The following is a 14,401-nucleotide window of genomic DNA, read 5'->3' as shown; positions in this document are numbered from 1 at the left end:
ATTGGAGTACCAGAACAGGGAACAGAAAATACAGAGAGAATTATTGAAGATTTGTTGACAGAAAAATTTCCTGATATCATGGAAGATGGGAAGATATTTTTCCAAGATGCTCATCGAACTCAACATAAGGCAGGTTTTAAAGGAAAGTCACCAAGACATATTATAGTCAAACTTGCCAAAAGCAAAGCTAAAGGGAGAATTTTAAGAACAGGTATTTTTTTTTTTTAGGGATAAACGAAAAATCTCCTACAAAAGAGAGTAAATAAGAATAAGCTCTGACTACTCAGCAGAAACCATGTAGGCAAGAAAGCAATGGGATGACTTATATAAAGCATTGAAGGAAAAAAACTGCCAACCAAGAATCATATATCCAGCAAAACTGTCTCTCAAATATGAAGGTGAAATTAGGACATTTCCAGATAAAAAGATTACCCAAACCCAGAAAAAGAAGATTAGGGGATTCATAAAAACCAAACCAAAACTACAAGGAATACTTCTTTGTTTTGAAAATCAGTATCAGGTATGAACCCAAGACTAGGACATTGGACAGAGCAATGAGATGTCAACCCAGACGGGGAAATCACAAAAATAAATCAAGATAAGAAAAAAAAAATGCTCAAAACTGGGAAATAGCAATGTTATTATGTAAAAGAAGACAACATTAAAACAATAAAGAGGGACTAAGAAATGTAGTTGTAGATCTTTCATATGGAGAGGAAGACAAGGTGATATAAAGAAACAACAGTTGGGTTTAAGTTTAGAAAAAATGGGAGTAAATATTAAGGTAACCACAAAGGAGACAAACTATTCTACATATCAAAATAAAATAGAAGACAAAAATGAGAGACTCGGCAGAAACAAAATCAATAACAAATATGAGGAGAAGACAATATATAAACTACTTAGCACTAAAAATTAAGTGGGAAAAAGAAACTGTCAACAACACACAAAAAAAGACATCAAAATGACGGCACAAAGTTCATACCTATCTAAAATTACGCTAAATATAAATGGACTAAATGCACCCATAAAGAGACAGAGAATGGCAGAATGGGTAAAAAAAACAGGATCCATCTATATGCTGCCTAAAAGAGACATGCCATAGGCTTAGAGACAGAAAGAAACTAAAACTCAAAGGATGGAAAAAAATATATCAAGTAAACAACAATCAAAAAAGAGCAGGAGTGGCAATATTAATTTCTGACAAAATAGACTTTAAAGTTAAATCCATCAGAAAGGATAAGGAAGGACACTGTATAATGATTAAAGGGAAAATACACCAAGAAGATATAACCGTGTTAAATATTTATGCGCCAATGACAGGGCTGCAAGATACATAAAACAAACTCTGTCAGCATTGAAAAGTGAGATAGACAGCTCCAAAATAATAGTAGGAGACTTCAACACACCACTTTCAGTGAAGGACAGGACATCCAGAAAGAAGCTCAATAAAGACGCAGAAGATCTAAATGCCACAATAAACCAACCTAACTTCATAGACATATACAGAACACTCCACCCAACAGCAAGCAACTATACTTTCTTTTCTAGTGCACATGGAACATTCTCTAGAATAGACCACATATTAGGTCATAAAGTAAGCCTTAGCAGAATCCAAAACAATGAAATATTACAAAGCATCTTCTCTGACCATGAGGCCATAAAAGTGGAAATAACAGAAAAAGCAGGGAAAAGAAATGAAACACTTGGAAAATGAACAATACCCTGCTCAAAAAAGACTGGATTAGAGAAGACATTAAGGATGGGATAAAGAAATTCATAGAATCCAATGAGAATGAAAACACTTACTATCTGAACGTTTGGGACATGGCAAAAGCAGTGCTCAGAGGTCAATTTATACCAATAAATGCACACATCCAAAAAGAAGGGCCGAATTCGAAGAATTATCCCTACCACATGAACAAATAAAAAAAAAAAAAAAAAAGAGAGCAACAAAAGAAACCCTCAGGCACCAGAAGAAAACAAATAATAAAAAATAGAGCAGAACTAAATGAAATGGAAAACAGAAAAAGAATTGAAAGAATTAACAAGGCCAAAAGCTGGTTCTATGAAATAATCAACAAAATTGATAAACCATTGGCCAAACTGACAAAAGAAAAACAGGAGAGAAAGCAAAGAACTCAAATAAGAAATGAGATGGGCAATATGACAACAGAGCCAACTGAAAGAAAAACTATGGCATCAGATTACTATGAAAAATTGTACTCTAACAAATTTGAAAACCTAGAAGAAATGGATGATTTCCTAGAAACACACTACCTACCTAAACTAACACAAACAGAGGTAGAACAACTAAATAGGCCCATACCAAAAGAAGAGATTGAAAAGGTAATCAAAGAACTCCCAACAAAAAAAAAAAGCCCTGGCCCAGATGGCTTCACTGCAGAGTTCTACAAAACTTTCAGAGAAGAGTTAACACTACTACTGCTAATGGTATTTCAGAGCACAGAAAAGGACGGAATACTCCCAAACTCATTCTATGAAGCCAGCATATCCCTGAAACCAAGGCCAGGTAAAGACATGACAAAAAAAGAAAATTACAGACCTATATCCCTCATGAACTTAAATGTAAAAATCCTCAACAAAATTCTAGCCAATAGAATTCAACAACATATCAAAAAAAAAAAAATCACCATGACCAAGTGAGATTCATACCAGGTATGCAGGGATGGCTCAACATTCGGAAAACAATTAATGTAATCCATCACAGAATTAAAAGACAAGAATCACATGATTTTATCAATTGATGCAGAAAAGGCATTTGGAAAGGTTCAACACACATTCCTGATAAAAACTCTCAGCAAAATAGGAATAGAAGGAAATTTCCTCAACATATGAAAGGGCATTTATACGAAGGCAACAACCAACATCATCCTAAATGGAGAGAGCCTGAAAGCACTCCCCTTGAGAATGGCAACGAGACAAGGATGCCCTTTATCACCGCTCTTATCCAATATTGGTCTGGAGGTCCTAGCCAGAGCAATTAGGCTAGATAAAGAAATAAAGGGCATCCAGATTGGCAAGGAAGAAGTAAAATTATCTCTATTTGCAGATGACATGCTCTTAGACACAGAAAACCCTAAGGAATCCTCAAGAAAACTACTGAAACTAATAGAAGAGTTCAGCTAGAGTATTGGGGATACAAAATAAAAATACAAAAATCAGTTGGATTCCTCCACACCAACAAAAAGAGCATCGAAGATGAAATCACCAAATCAATACCATTTACAGTAGTCCCCAAGAAGATAAAATACTTAGGAATAAATCTTACCCGAGATGTAAAAGTCTTATGCAAAGAAAACTACAATACACTTCTGCAAGAAACCAAAAGAGATGCACATAAGTGGAAAAACGTATCTTGCTCATGGATAGGAAGACTTAACATTATAATAATGTCCATTCTACCAAAAGCGATCTATACATTTAATGCACTTCTGATCCAAATTCCAACAACATTCTTTAATGAGATGGACAAACAAATCACCAACTTCATATGGAAGGAAAAGAGGCCCCTGATAAGTAAAGCATTACTGAAAAAGAACGAAGTGGGAGGCCTCATTCTACCGGATTTTAGAACCTATTATACAGCCACAGTAGTCAAAATGGCCTGGTACTAGTACAACAACAGGCACATAGACCAATGGAACAGAATTGAGAATTCAGATATAAACCATTCCACATATGAGCAACTGATATTTGACAAAGGCCCCAGAACAGTTAAATGGGGGAAAAGACAGTCTTTTAAACAAATGGTGCTGGCATAATTGGATATCCATCTGCAAAAAAATGAGACAAGACCCACACCTCACACCATGCAAAAAAACGAGCTCAAAATGGATCAAAGTCCTAAATGTAAAATCTAAAACAATAAAGATCATGGAAGAAAAAATAGGGACAACGTTAAGAGCCCTAATACATGGCATAAACAGTACACAACACATTCCTTACAATGTAGAAGAAAAACTAGACAGCTGGGAGCTCCTCAAAATCAAACACCTATGCTCATCAAAAGACTTCACCAAAAAAGTAAAAAGGTTACCTACAGACTGGGAAAATGTTTTTAGCTATGACATTTCTGATCAACACTTGATGTCTAAAATCTACATGATACTGCAAAAACTCAACTACAGAAAGACAAACAACCAGTTAAAAAATGGGCAAAAGATATGAACAGACACTTCACTAAAGAAGACATTCAGGTAGCTAACAGACACATGAGGAAATGCTCAGGATCATTAGCCATTAGAGAAAAGCAAACCAAAACTACAATGAAATTTCATCTCACTCCAAGGCTGGCGCAAATCTAAAAAACACAAAATAATAAATGTCAGAGAGGCTGTGGAGGGATTGGTACATTTATACACTCCTGGTGGTTTTTTTTTTTGGTGGGGATGTAAAAAGGTACAACCACTTTGGAAACTGATTTGGTGATTCCTTAAAAAGCTAGAAATAGAACTACCATGGGATCCAGCAATCCCACTCCTTAGAATATATCCTAGAGAAATAAGAGCCTTTACACGAACAGATACATGCACACCCTTGCTTATTACAGCGCTGTTTACAATAGCAAAAAGATGGAAGCAACCAGGGTGCCCATCGTCGGATGAATGGATAAATAAATTGTGGTACATTCACAGAAGGGAATATTACCATCGATACAGAAGAGTGATGAATCTGTGAAACATTACATAACATGGAGGAATCTGGAAGGTATAATGATGAGTGAAATTAGTCAGCTGCAAAAGGACAAATATTGTATAAGACAATTATTATAAGAGCTCGAGAAATAGTTTAAACAGAGAAGAAAATATCGTTTGATGGTTATGAGAGGGGGGCAGAAGGGAGGATGGGAGAGCAGCATGTACTAATTAGATGGTAGATGAGAGCTACTTTAGGTGGCAGGAAGGACAACACACGATACAGGTGGGGTCAGCACAACTGGACTAAGCCAAAAGCAAAGAAGTACCCTGAATAAACTGAGTGCTTCGAAAGTCAGCATGGCAGGGGCGGGGTTTGGGGACCATGCTTTCAGGGGACATCTAAGTCAATTGGCATAATAAAATCTATTAAGAAAACATCCTGCATCCCACTTTGGAGTGTGGCCTCTGGGGTCTTAAACACTAGCAAGCCACCATCAAAGATGCATCAATTGGTTTCAACCCACCTCCATCAAACGAGAATGAAGAACACCAAGGACATGAGGTAATTACGACCCCGTGAGGCAGAAAAGGCCACATAAACCAGAGACTATATCATCCTGAGACCAGAAAAACTAGACGGTGCCAGGCTACAACCAATGAATGCCCTGACAGGGAACCCAACAGAGAACCCCTGAGGGAGCAGGAGAACTGTGGGACGCAGAGCCCAAATTGTCATGAAAAGATCAGACTTAATGGTCTGAGACTAGAAGGATCCCGGTGGTCATGGCCCCCAGACCTGTTGGCCCAGGACAGGAACCATTCCCAAAGCCAACTCTTCAGACATGGATTGAACTAGACAGTCGGTTGGAGAAGGATGCCGGTGAGGAGCGAGCTTCTTGGATCAGGTGGACACTTGAGACTATGTTGGCATGTCCTGCCTGGAGGGGAGATGAGAGGGTAGAGGCAGTTAGAAGCTGGCAAAATGGACACCAAAAGAGAGTGGAGGGAGGGAGTGAGATGTCTCATTAGGGGGAGAGCAATTGGGAGTCTATATAGCATGGTGTACATAAGTTTTTGTGTGAGAGACTGATTGGATTTGTAAACTTTCACTTAAAGCACAACAATTTTTTAAAAATATACATAAAATATAAATTTAATAAAAAGGTCCTCAGCATATTTGTATTTCTTCAATTACTGCTTTATAGTTTGTGTTAGGGGCTTAAGACTTTTAACATCCTTTTTTTTACTCTCAGTTTTTTCAAAGCATCTAGTTTAATGCAATGCACTTTATAGCTCTCAGAACTGCAGAGGGGCAAGGTTGCTGCAGCAAAAAGTGGGTTACAATAGGGTATGGGTTTATTGCTGGAGATGGAAGACCAACAGTCTCAGAAAACAGCGAACTCTTGGGCACTGGCATTCGGGATGGGGGGGCGGATGGCATTATGGAAGATAAGCGCCCGATGACCAGTGGCCCAGAAGCCTAGGTGGGCAGCAGAGTCTGGGGGCGAAGTAGGGCACCGGCCTGGGCGGCTGAGAGAGTCATTTTCGACCCCCAGGCAGATGTCTGCGGCAGGACACACCAGACCGCGCCCTAGCCTTGGCGTGGGCAGGAGTTGTGAGCGGCCTCGGGCCCCTGCGGCGCCCCCCATCCTTGGCCGCCTCCTTGGGACCCACACCGACTTTGCCCCAGGCGGCCAGGCTGGCTCAGTGCCCCGCCGCAGTGCCAGGCGCAGGCTGGGGACGCCCATCGGCACCTGGGCCGAGGGCTCATGGGAGCGCGACGCCGAGTCCCGGCCAGGCCGCCGCCCTCCAGCGGTCCCTTAGCACCTCGCTCCCCAGCGCCGGTGGCCAGCTGGGCGGGGAGGGGCGGGCGCGCGCGCCGCAGCGGCTGGCGGCGGGGGGCGGGGTGGGTGGGTGTGCTGCGGCGCGCGCCCTGACGCCACCGCCTACTTAGTCTGCAGCTCCGCCTGCGCCCTCTGCCCCCGGCGTTGGGACCCAGTACGCAGGCCCGCCGAGCGGCCAATGAAGGCGGGAGGCCCGCGGTGTAGAGACGGTCAGCCCCGGAGCCGCGTCCCTCACCCGGCCATCCCGGTAAGCGGGAGCGAGGACAGCGGGACCTGGCGGGCACCCCAAGGGGTAGGGCTGCGGGCGGCCCTCCGGGGACTCTGAGGTGTTTGTATGAGGGCCGCCCCCAAGGTGCCCCTGTGTAGGAGAGTGATCCTATGTGTCTGCTGCTTCTGGCCCCTCGAGAGAGTTCCTGAGGAGGGTTGGAGAGCCGCCCCCATGGAGCACCCCTGTGTGAACGGAGCCTCCCCAGGAGTCTCTCTGTATTTGTCCCCCTGGGCTCCTCAGTGTAACTACGGACCCCCAAGGGCGGCCTCTGGACTTGCCTCTGTGGAAGAGAGTGCCCTGTTGTGAGGATATTCAATCTGCTCAATGGGTAGGCTCACGTGTTGGGGTCCTAAAACCTTTGACCCTCAGCCATGTGAGTGAACTTGGAAGCAGACCCTGTAGCTCCAGTCAAGCTTTCAGATGACTGCTGCCCTGGCGGATGTCTGGACTGCAGCCTCATGGAAGTCAGAAGCACCCTTCTAAGCCACTCCCAAATTCCTGACCCACATAGTATTTTTTGTTTTAGACTACTAAGTTTTGGGGCAATTTCTTAAGCAGCATTAGGTAACTAATACACCCTCCTCAGTAGCAGTGGCCTTCCTGGGGATTAAGCAGTGAGAGGAAAAACCAAGCCTGGTCTGTTAGGTGAATATTAAGATGATACAGATCCTACGAATACGGTTTAATTCTAGACCAATCACAAATATTCTGCAAATAGTTCCAGCATGGAAGTGAAGGATGTCAGCAGGTTGCTGTAAATCTTCTCAAAAACACTATCTGAAAAGGAAATAAATGTGGAGAGAATAGCTCGCCGCAGTTCCATTTGAATATATTTGTTTCAAAGCTGACCGATATCCGATATCCTTACTGCCTGGATTTTTCAGATTCTGATCTTCCACATATTCTCTGATCACATTCTTATTCTTCTGCTTTGTCACATGTGACACTCTCCCCCTGCAAACATAAACAAGAGGACCTCCCTAGGCCCATTTCTTGCACTCTTCACATTTATTTTTTCCCGTATCTGCCCCTAAATGGATCTTATTTATGCAAAAAGTTTCCTATCTCTTTAGTTTCAAAATCTTTTATCTCCCAATCTCACATGTCTGTCTTCAAGCAGAGCTGCTTTCTTTCTGGTATCCCCATTTCCCAGACTGATTTACTCTCATTTCTTTTAGGAATATCATCAGCCACTCCACGCTTAGATCTCAATGGCCAAGTTCTGTCAGAAATTGCTCACAAGCTTTGGACCAAGGAACCAAGACCATCAGTGTCCGGCTGGAGACATGATCATCTTTCCCATTACAACTTTCTGCTTCATCCCCTTCCCCTCTTTCCAGTAATCACCTCAGAGACCCAGATGTATTTACTAAGTGCTACCAACTTGCCAGGCACTATGCTAAAGAAGTAAATGTTTTATGCTCTTGAGTTCATCTACTGCCAGTTTTTGAGCCATAAGGGGCAAATTATAGCCTTGCAGTGCACTTATAGGAGTTAATGTATATTATGGAGTCCCTGGGTGGCTCAAGGACCCTGGTTGCGCAGTGGGTAAGGGCTTGACTGCTAACCAAAAGGTAGGCAGTTCAAATCCACCAGCTGCTTCTTAGAAGCCCTATGGGGTGGTTCTACTGTGTTCCACAGGGTCACTATGAGTCAGAATCAATGGCAACGGGTTAGGTGGCTCAAATGGTTAAACACTCAGGTACTAACTGAAAGGTTGGTGGTTCAAATCCACCTGGGGGCATGTCGAAAGAGATCTGGCGATGTCCTCCTGCAAGGTCACAGTCTTTGAAAACACTACGGAGTACAGTTCTACCCTGAAACACATAGGGTCACCGTAAGTGGGAATCCACTTGATGGCCACTGTTTTGTTTTTTGGTTTTATGCCTTTTCAAAGGTGACACTGACACTTAGTTACTGTTTTTCCCTCTTCTGGCAGTCACATTCTTAGTCCCCCTGCTGTTTACTCTATCAAATTAGTTTGTCCATAACCTTTGGCTAAACTGGCCACACTTGTAGCTTCATTTGATCTGAATCACCCAGATGTGCACTGTGCACTCAGAATGTCTGTGTGTGTATACTAACTTTTTTAGAGGTTCCAGTTATGCTGATTTCCCAAAGTCCCTTGGTCTTCTGTGTTAGATGAAGTTGCTATTCCTGAGGCCTATGGTTCTAGAAGCCAGTTGTCTGCTACCTTGCAAACTTTTACCCTTATATACAAGTGCTGCTTGTGCTACATTCTTCCAGATCAAATCTAGGACAGAAGAGATGCATTTTCAAGTTTTTGGTTACTGCCTGTCTTAGTTACCTCGTGGTGCTATAAGAGAAATACCACAAGTGGATGGCTTTAACAAAGCGAAATTTATTCTCTCACCGTTTAGGAGGCTACAAGTCCAAATTCAGGGTGCCAGCTCCAGGGGAAGGCTTTCTCTCTGTGTCAGCTTCGGGGAAGGTCCTTGTCATAAATCTTCCCCTGGCCTAGGAGCTTCTCAGTGCAGGGATCTAAGATGCAACGAACGTGCTTCCCTCCTGCTCTTCTTGCTTGATGGTGATGAGGTCCCCCTCCTCTCGGCTTGCTTCTCTCTTTTATATCTCAAAAGAGATTGACTCAAGATACGACCAAGTCCTATAGATTGTGTCCTACCTCATTAACATCATGGAGGTTAGGATTTATAACACATACACAGGTAATTACATCAGATCACGCAATGGAGGACAACCACACAATACGGGGAATCATGGCCTAGCCAAGTTGATGCACATTTTTGGGGGACACAATTCAATCCCTAACAGTGCCTTTAGGTCAGCTGCTTTCCTGTGGGTCAGGACAGAGTGCTACAGGATATCGCATAAATGCAGGTGATGTTGACCTCTTCTTATCGTTGTGGTTGTGGAAACTGGCTAAATCCCAAAACTTAGCAGCTCTTCCTACGCTCAGAGAAATCACCCATAGCTACTATATGCGTTACCTGTTCTCATCCTTCCTAGCCTTGATTCACAACTTAGGTTCCACCTCTGAGGAAGCAGAGTGCATATGATGAGCTGGTGACTGTGTAGTTTCTAGAAACAAGTTCTGAAGATTTGGTCTGATGAGCCCCTTTGGGGATACTGGCACTATGATCTCAAGTAAGCACTTTGATTTCTCCAATCATCTTTGCAAAATTTATTCAACAAATATTTATTGAACATTTTCTCCTTGTGATCCCATTTAGATTGTTCCTCCCTTCAGAGCTCAAAGAAAATGTGGAGCTACCTGTTAAACCTACGGTTTTTTTTCAAGTTTTCGTTACTTTATTGCTGCTGGGGAAAACCTTCCCACCTTCATCTGCAAGATCACTGTCAGTTTTGTTGTTGCTGTTGTTTTTAGCTTTTTCCAACATATGCCACGCTCATATCAATTATCAGGTGAAGGCACTCAAGGTTACTTTCCATTTAACATGAAGGACAAGGGAGCCATGGCTTATTAGGAAGGCTGTGGACCCTCCAGAGCTACTTATTTTTATAGAGAGCTGAAGGAGAAGGGTTCCCTAGATGCCTTCTCTTTCCCTATTTTTTCCCTATCTCCTGCTGCGTAAGGACGTACCACAAACTTGGTGGCTTAAAACCACACCCATTTATTATGCCATATTTTTTGCAGTCGGGAGTATAGGCAGGGCTTAGCTTAGTCCTTTGCTTATGGTCTCACAAGACTGCAATCAAGGTGTTCACTAGGATGTGTTCTCATCTGGAGGCTTGAAGGTGGAAGAATCCACTTCCAAGCTCACTCAGGCTTTTGGAAGAATTCATTTCTTACCTTCCTGAGGTACAGTTGTTCCAAAGTTTGCACTTAAAAGCACTACGGGTTTAGAGTTGTGCCTGGAAATAGGTTTGGAGTAGGGGGTAGGGTTGACAGGTGTGGAATCCTGGTTAACATTAAAATTTGGGTTAGAACTACACATGTAGTCATGCCATGCGTCATGGCCTCCCTCCTGGGCAACCAAGGCCTGCATCTTCACGGTGCCTTGAGAGTGCCCTTGGTGGGTGTGTCTATCTGCTGTGTTGAAGGGGCTGGGGGGCAGGGCCCTGCAGGGATGGAGGCAGTGGTAAATTGGTGGCCCTTGTGGAGATGGGTGCATAGGTGAAGGATGAGGGCAGTAGATTACTGCAAGCCCTTGACATTTTTTTAAGAGCACACAGAGAAGGTGAGACCAGGGGTATGCATGTGAATTCACTGCTGTCTCTATTAAAGAACAAGCAGTGAAACAGAAATTACAAAGGAGAGTTTAGAGGAGGGATAGGCGGGCCTGGTTCTGAGGTGGCCTAGGAGGCTTTATAGAGGAAAAGGGCTTTGAAGGATGAATTTGGACTGCATATGTGTTTGTGAGTCTGCCCACAAGATGGGCTGTATCTTTTTGTTATGTGTGCAAGTCAGCTTTGTATGTGCTTGTGTATTTCTGCCTGTGTCTACTTGAGTATTTCCAACCCAGGGGGTTCCCTGGTCTATGTAGATGTGTATTTCTGGTCAAAGTTTCTTCGTACTCTGTAGTATTTCTGTGTGGCATCTTTGAATCTGTGTCTTTCTCTTTATGTGTATGTGTGACTGGATGTCTGTGTGTCCAAGTGTTATTCGCTGTCTGTAGTGAGATCCTAGTCTGACGTCTGCCTTTAATCATCCTTCCCACCCCCTAGTGTACCGCAGCTGCCAGTAATATTTACCTCAAAGATAGGTTTCCCTTCCTGTGGTCTGGATTCCGACGGGTAAGACTATCTGCCCAGGGTCCTGACCCTGTGGCCTCTGTACAGGCTTGACCTTGGAAGTAAAACATTCTGGAAAGCCCCCAGCATGCCCCTTGCCTGGCCATGGACCCAGAGAAGTTACTGTGGAGGAGAGATACAAATCGGGGAAGGGAGGCTGTTGGCAGAACCCATCCCTCCTTCTTGGAATGGGTATCTTTCTCTGTCTCCTTCTCAGGGCCCCTTCTTCCCCTGTGCTCTCATACAGACCAAGTATTCAGGGGCCTGACCTCAGTGCCTCTGGGGATGGGAATGGACATCTCTTTGCAAGCCCAGCCAGGTGTGTCAGGGATTCGGTACTGTCTCCCAGCACCTTACCTGTCTGCATGGTGCCCTTTCTCCATCTGTCCACTCTAGCTCAAGATTGTCCTTCCTCCTTTCCTATCCCTACGGTGGACACAGGAACCTTCTTGGCCTTTCTTTCATGATAGCCCTGGCTAATGCCATAGGCCCCTGAGCACAGGTAGAGCATTAGGGCTTGATGGCCAGTAAAAGAGCAGAGGCCCAGTGACCTCTCTTGTGGTGCAGAAAATAGCATCTCAGTGGGGTCTTACCCTCTCACTCCTGTGCTCAGTGTGTTTTTGTCCTTCCCTGGATGGGACGGGGTGAGCATGTACAAAATGAGTCAGGCATGGTCCCTGTCCTCAAGGACTCAGCGATTCACAGGCAGAATGATGTTTGGAGAAGACATACTTCTCTTACTGCTGTTACTCAGTACCCTAAGTTACGTTTATAGAATTCTCAAGTACTCACCCAGACCCCCAGAAAGCCCAAAGGAAGGGCTGTAGAAGGTCAGGGCTGTTCACCATGCCATGGTACGTCAAAGGCCCAGCGATGAACTCCAAAGATCCCAAGCAAGCAGTGATGTATTCCAAGCATCTACCACCACTTCTGGGGTATATTACATTTTTGGAGTTTGTGCCCTGCCCTGAAGCATTTATTTTGCTCTTGTTTTAACTCTCCCGAGCTCTGGGGGGAGGAGGAAGGTAAGGGCTGTGCAAGGGTTGTGGGATATGATGAGCAAAGCTACATCCACTCAACAACATCCTGCATGAGTTCATAGGCTCTCACCCTGTCTCTTCTCAGCTCTTGATTTTGCTGAGAGCTCATAATCCTGAAGGTATTGGTTCCAGCTCATCTCTCTGGCCCAGCCCTTTGGCACAGGACTTTGGTCAGCATCATGAGCCCATGCTGGGGTGGGGCAGGTAGGAGCCCGCGGGGACCACGGGAAGGACCTGCTCCACCGTATGTCAGGATGTGTGCACACTAACCCTTGCTTCCCACCTGACGCTGTTTTGACCCTTTTGAGTCACTTCCCTTCACTCTTGCCTTCCTCTGTTTCTCTCTCTGTTCCGTGGCTCTCTATCCAACTCCCACCAGACAGGGAGGATGTGCCTGCCACAAGACCTCCTTTGGGGATGCATTAGTAAAACACGTAGAAAATGTTGGCATGGCAGGCCTAGGGCTTGTGCCTGCCTCCTCTGGTGGCCACAATAGGAGCTGGGTCCCCATGCTTTAGGCACAGAATCACCATTCTGAACAGGGATACATCCATGCTTCTTCCCATCCTGGTTTTTCTGCATCCTCTCAGTGGACACTTTGTGCTAAGCAGTGGAATCCTATAGAGGAAGTGAGTGCAGCCACCACCTCCTCCTGGTTTGATGGGATGGTGAGTGATCCTGGCTTTCCTTAGGAACCAGTGAGGCAGGGGTATCCCGCAGTCCCCTGTACCACATCATCAAGAAGCCACATTTCCTGCTCTTTCTCCAGCTCTTGGCTTCTCTGTGGTAGGTCAGAGGAGGACACAGGGATGGTACCTTTTGAAGGCTACTAGGTGGTGGCCAAAATAGTAGTCTTTATCCCACACGCTTAGGGCAACCTCTTTGTCTTTCTGTTTCCCAGTTCTTTCTTCCTGGCCCCAAACCTCACTGGTCACTGAAGGCTAGGATGCCACATCTGCCCTCTTTCTGCATTGCTAGGCCCATGTTCTTTGTCAGGCTCATAAATCTCAGAGTTTGCTTACCTCCCTCCACCAAGAGCACTTAGGCTTTGAGTTGACTTTCTGGCTCTGGACTTTTTTTCATTCCGAAAACCCCAGCTTTTCTCCATTGTCATGCCCTGGTCAGGAGCATGGTATGCTGTCCCAGGTATTCATACTACCATTTACATTCTTTCCCTACTGGCTTCCTTCCCTGGCAGCCTTAGGGCTGGGGGACAAACCTCTCTACCTTCTACTCTGGTCTTCATTCTAGGAGGCATTCCTTCCATGTAGCTGAGAGGCACTGGAGATGGGAAACAGGCAACAGGGCCACAGCAGGCTCCCAGATTGTTTGAAAGATCTTGTTAGTACCAACCAGGGAGCAGAGAGGGGAGATTCTGTATTTCGGTTTTGACCTCTGTCATAGAAACTGCTTTTTCGAATCACAAAAGCACATCTTCAAGGATGAAGCACTGTGGCACTCCCCTAAAAACCTTCCAGATTGCAGGCGTATATATGTATCAGCCATCAATTAATGATTTTTGCCTATGGGTGGGCAAACAATGCATTGATTTCCAGACCACTCCTTGTTGTCAGTACTGTTGTCATGGGGTTCAAGATTATCATGGGAAGCTTTGACTGAACTCCACCCTGACCTTTACCCTCAGTGTACCTTAGACAAGGGCCTTGCCTTCTCTACTCAAGTCCCTTTATCCACAGTCCAGGATAGGGCTGGGAGGAGTTACGTGGAATGCTAACACATCTGAACTGTGGGTTGAAGGTTATTCTCTGATAGAAAAGACTGTATACCTCCCGCTCAACCTTTAACATATCACAAGGAGACAAGAAGGAACAAGCAGGCATGTATCTTTGCCTA

At 44.4% G+C, this 14,401-nt stretch overlaps 1 long non-coding RNA gene across 1 annotated transcript; it reads left to right on the top strand.

The window, feature by feature from the left end:
• The first annotated feature begins 6,650 nt into the window (after positions 1-6,650).
• On the top strand, positions 6,651-8,201 carry LOC135227821 (uncharacterized). The gene is made up of 2 exons (XR_010318005.1): positions 6,651-6,752; positions 7,952-8,201. It is a non-coding gene; the product is annotated as an uncharacterized LOC135227821 (long non-coding RNA).
• Positions 8,202-14,401: the final 6,200 nt, after the last annotated feature.

The sequence above is a fragment of the Loxodonta africana genome, chromosome 15 (genome assembly GCF_030014295.1).
Source record: "Loxodonta africana isolate mLoxAfr1 chromosome 15, mLoxAfr1.hap2, whole genome shotgun sequence".
NCBI lineage: Eukaryota > Metazoa > Chordata > Mammalia > Proboscidea > Elephantidae > Loxodonta > Loxodonta africana.
The sequence above is the reverse complement of the archived record's forward strand: the minus strand, read 5'-3'. Positions and strand labels throughout refer to the sequence as shown.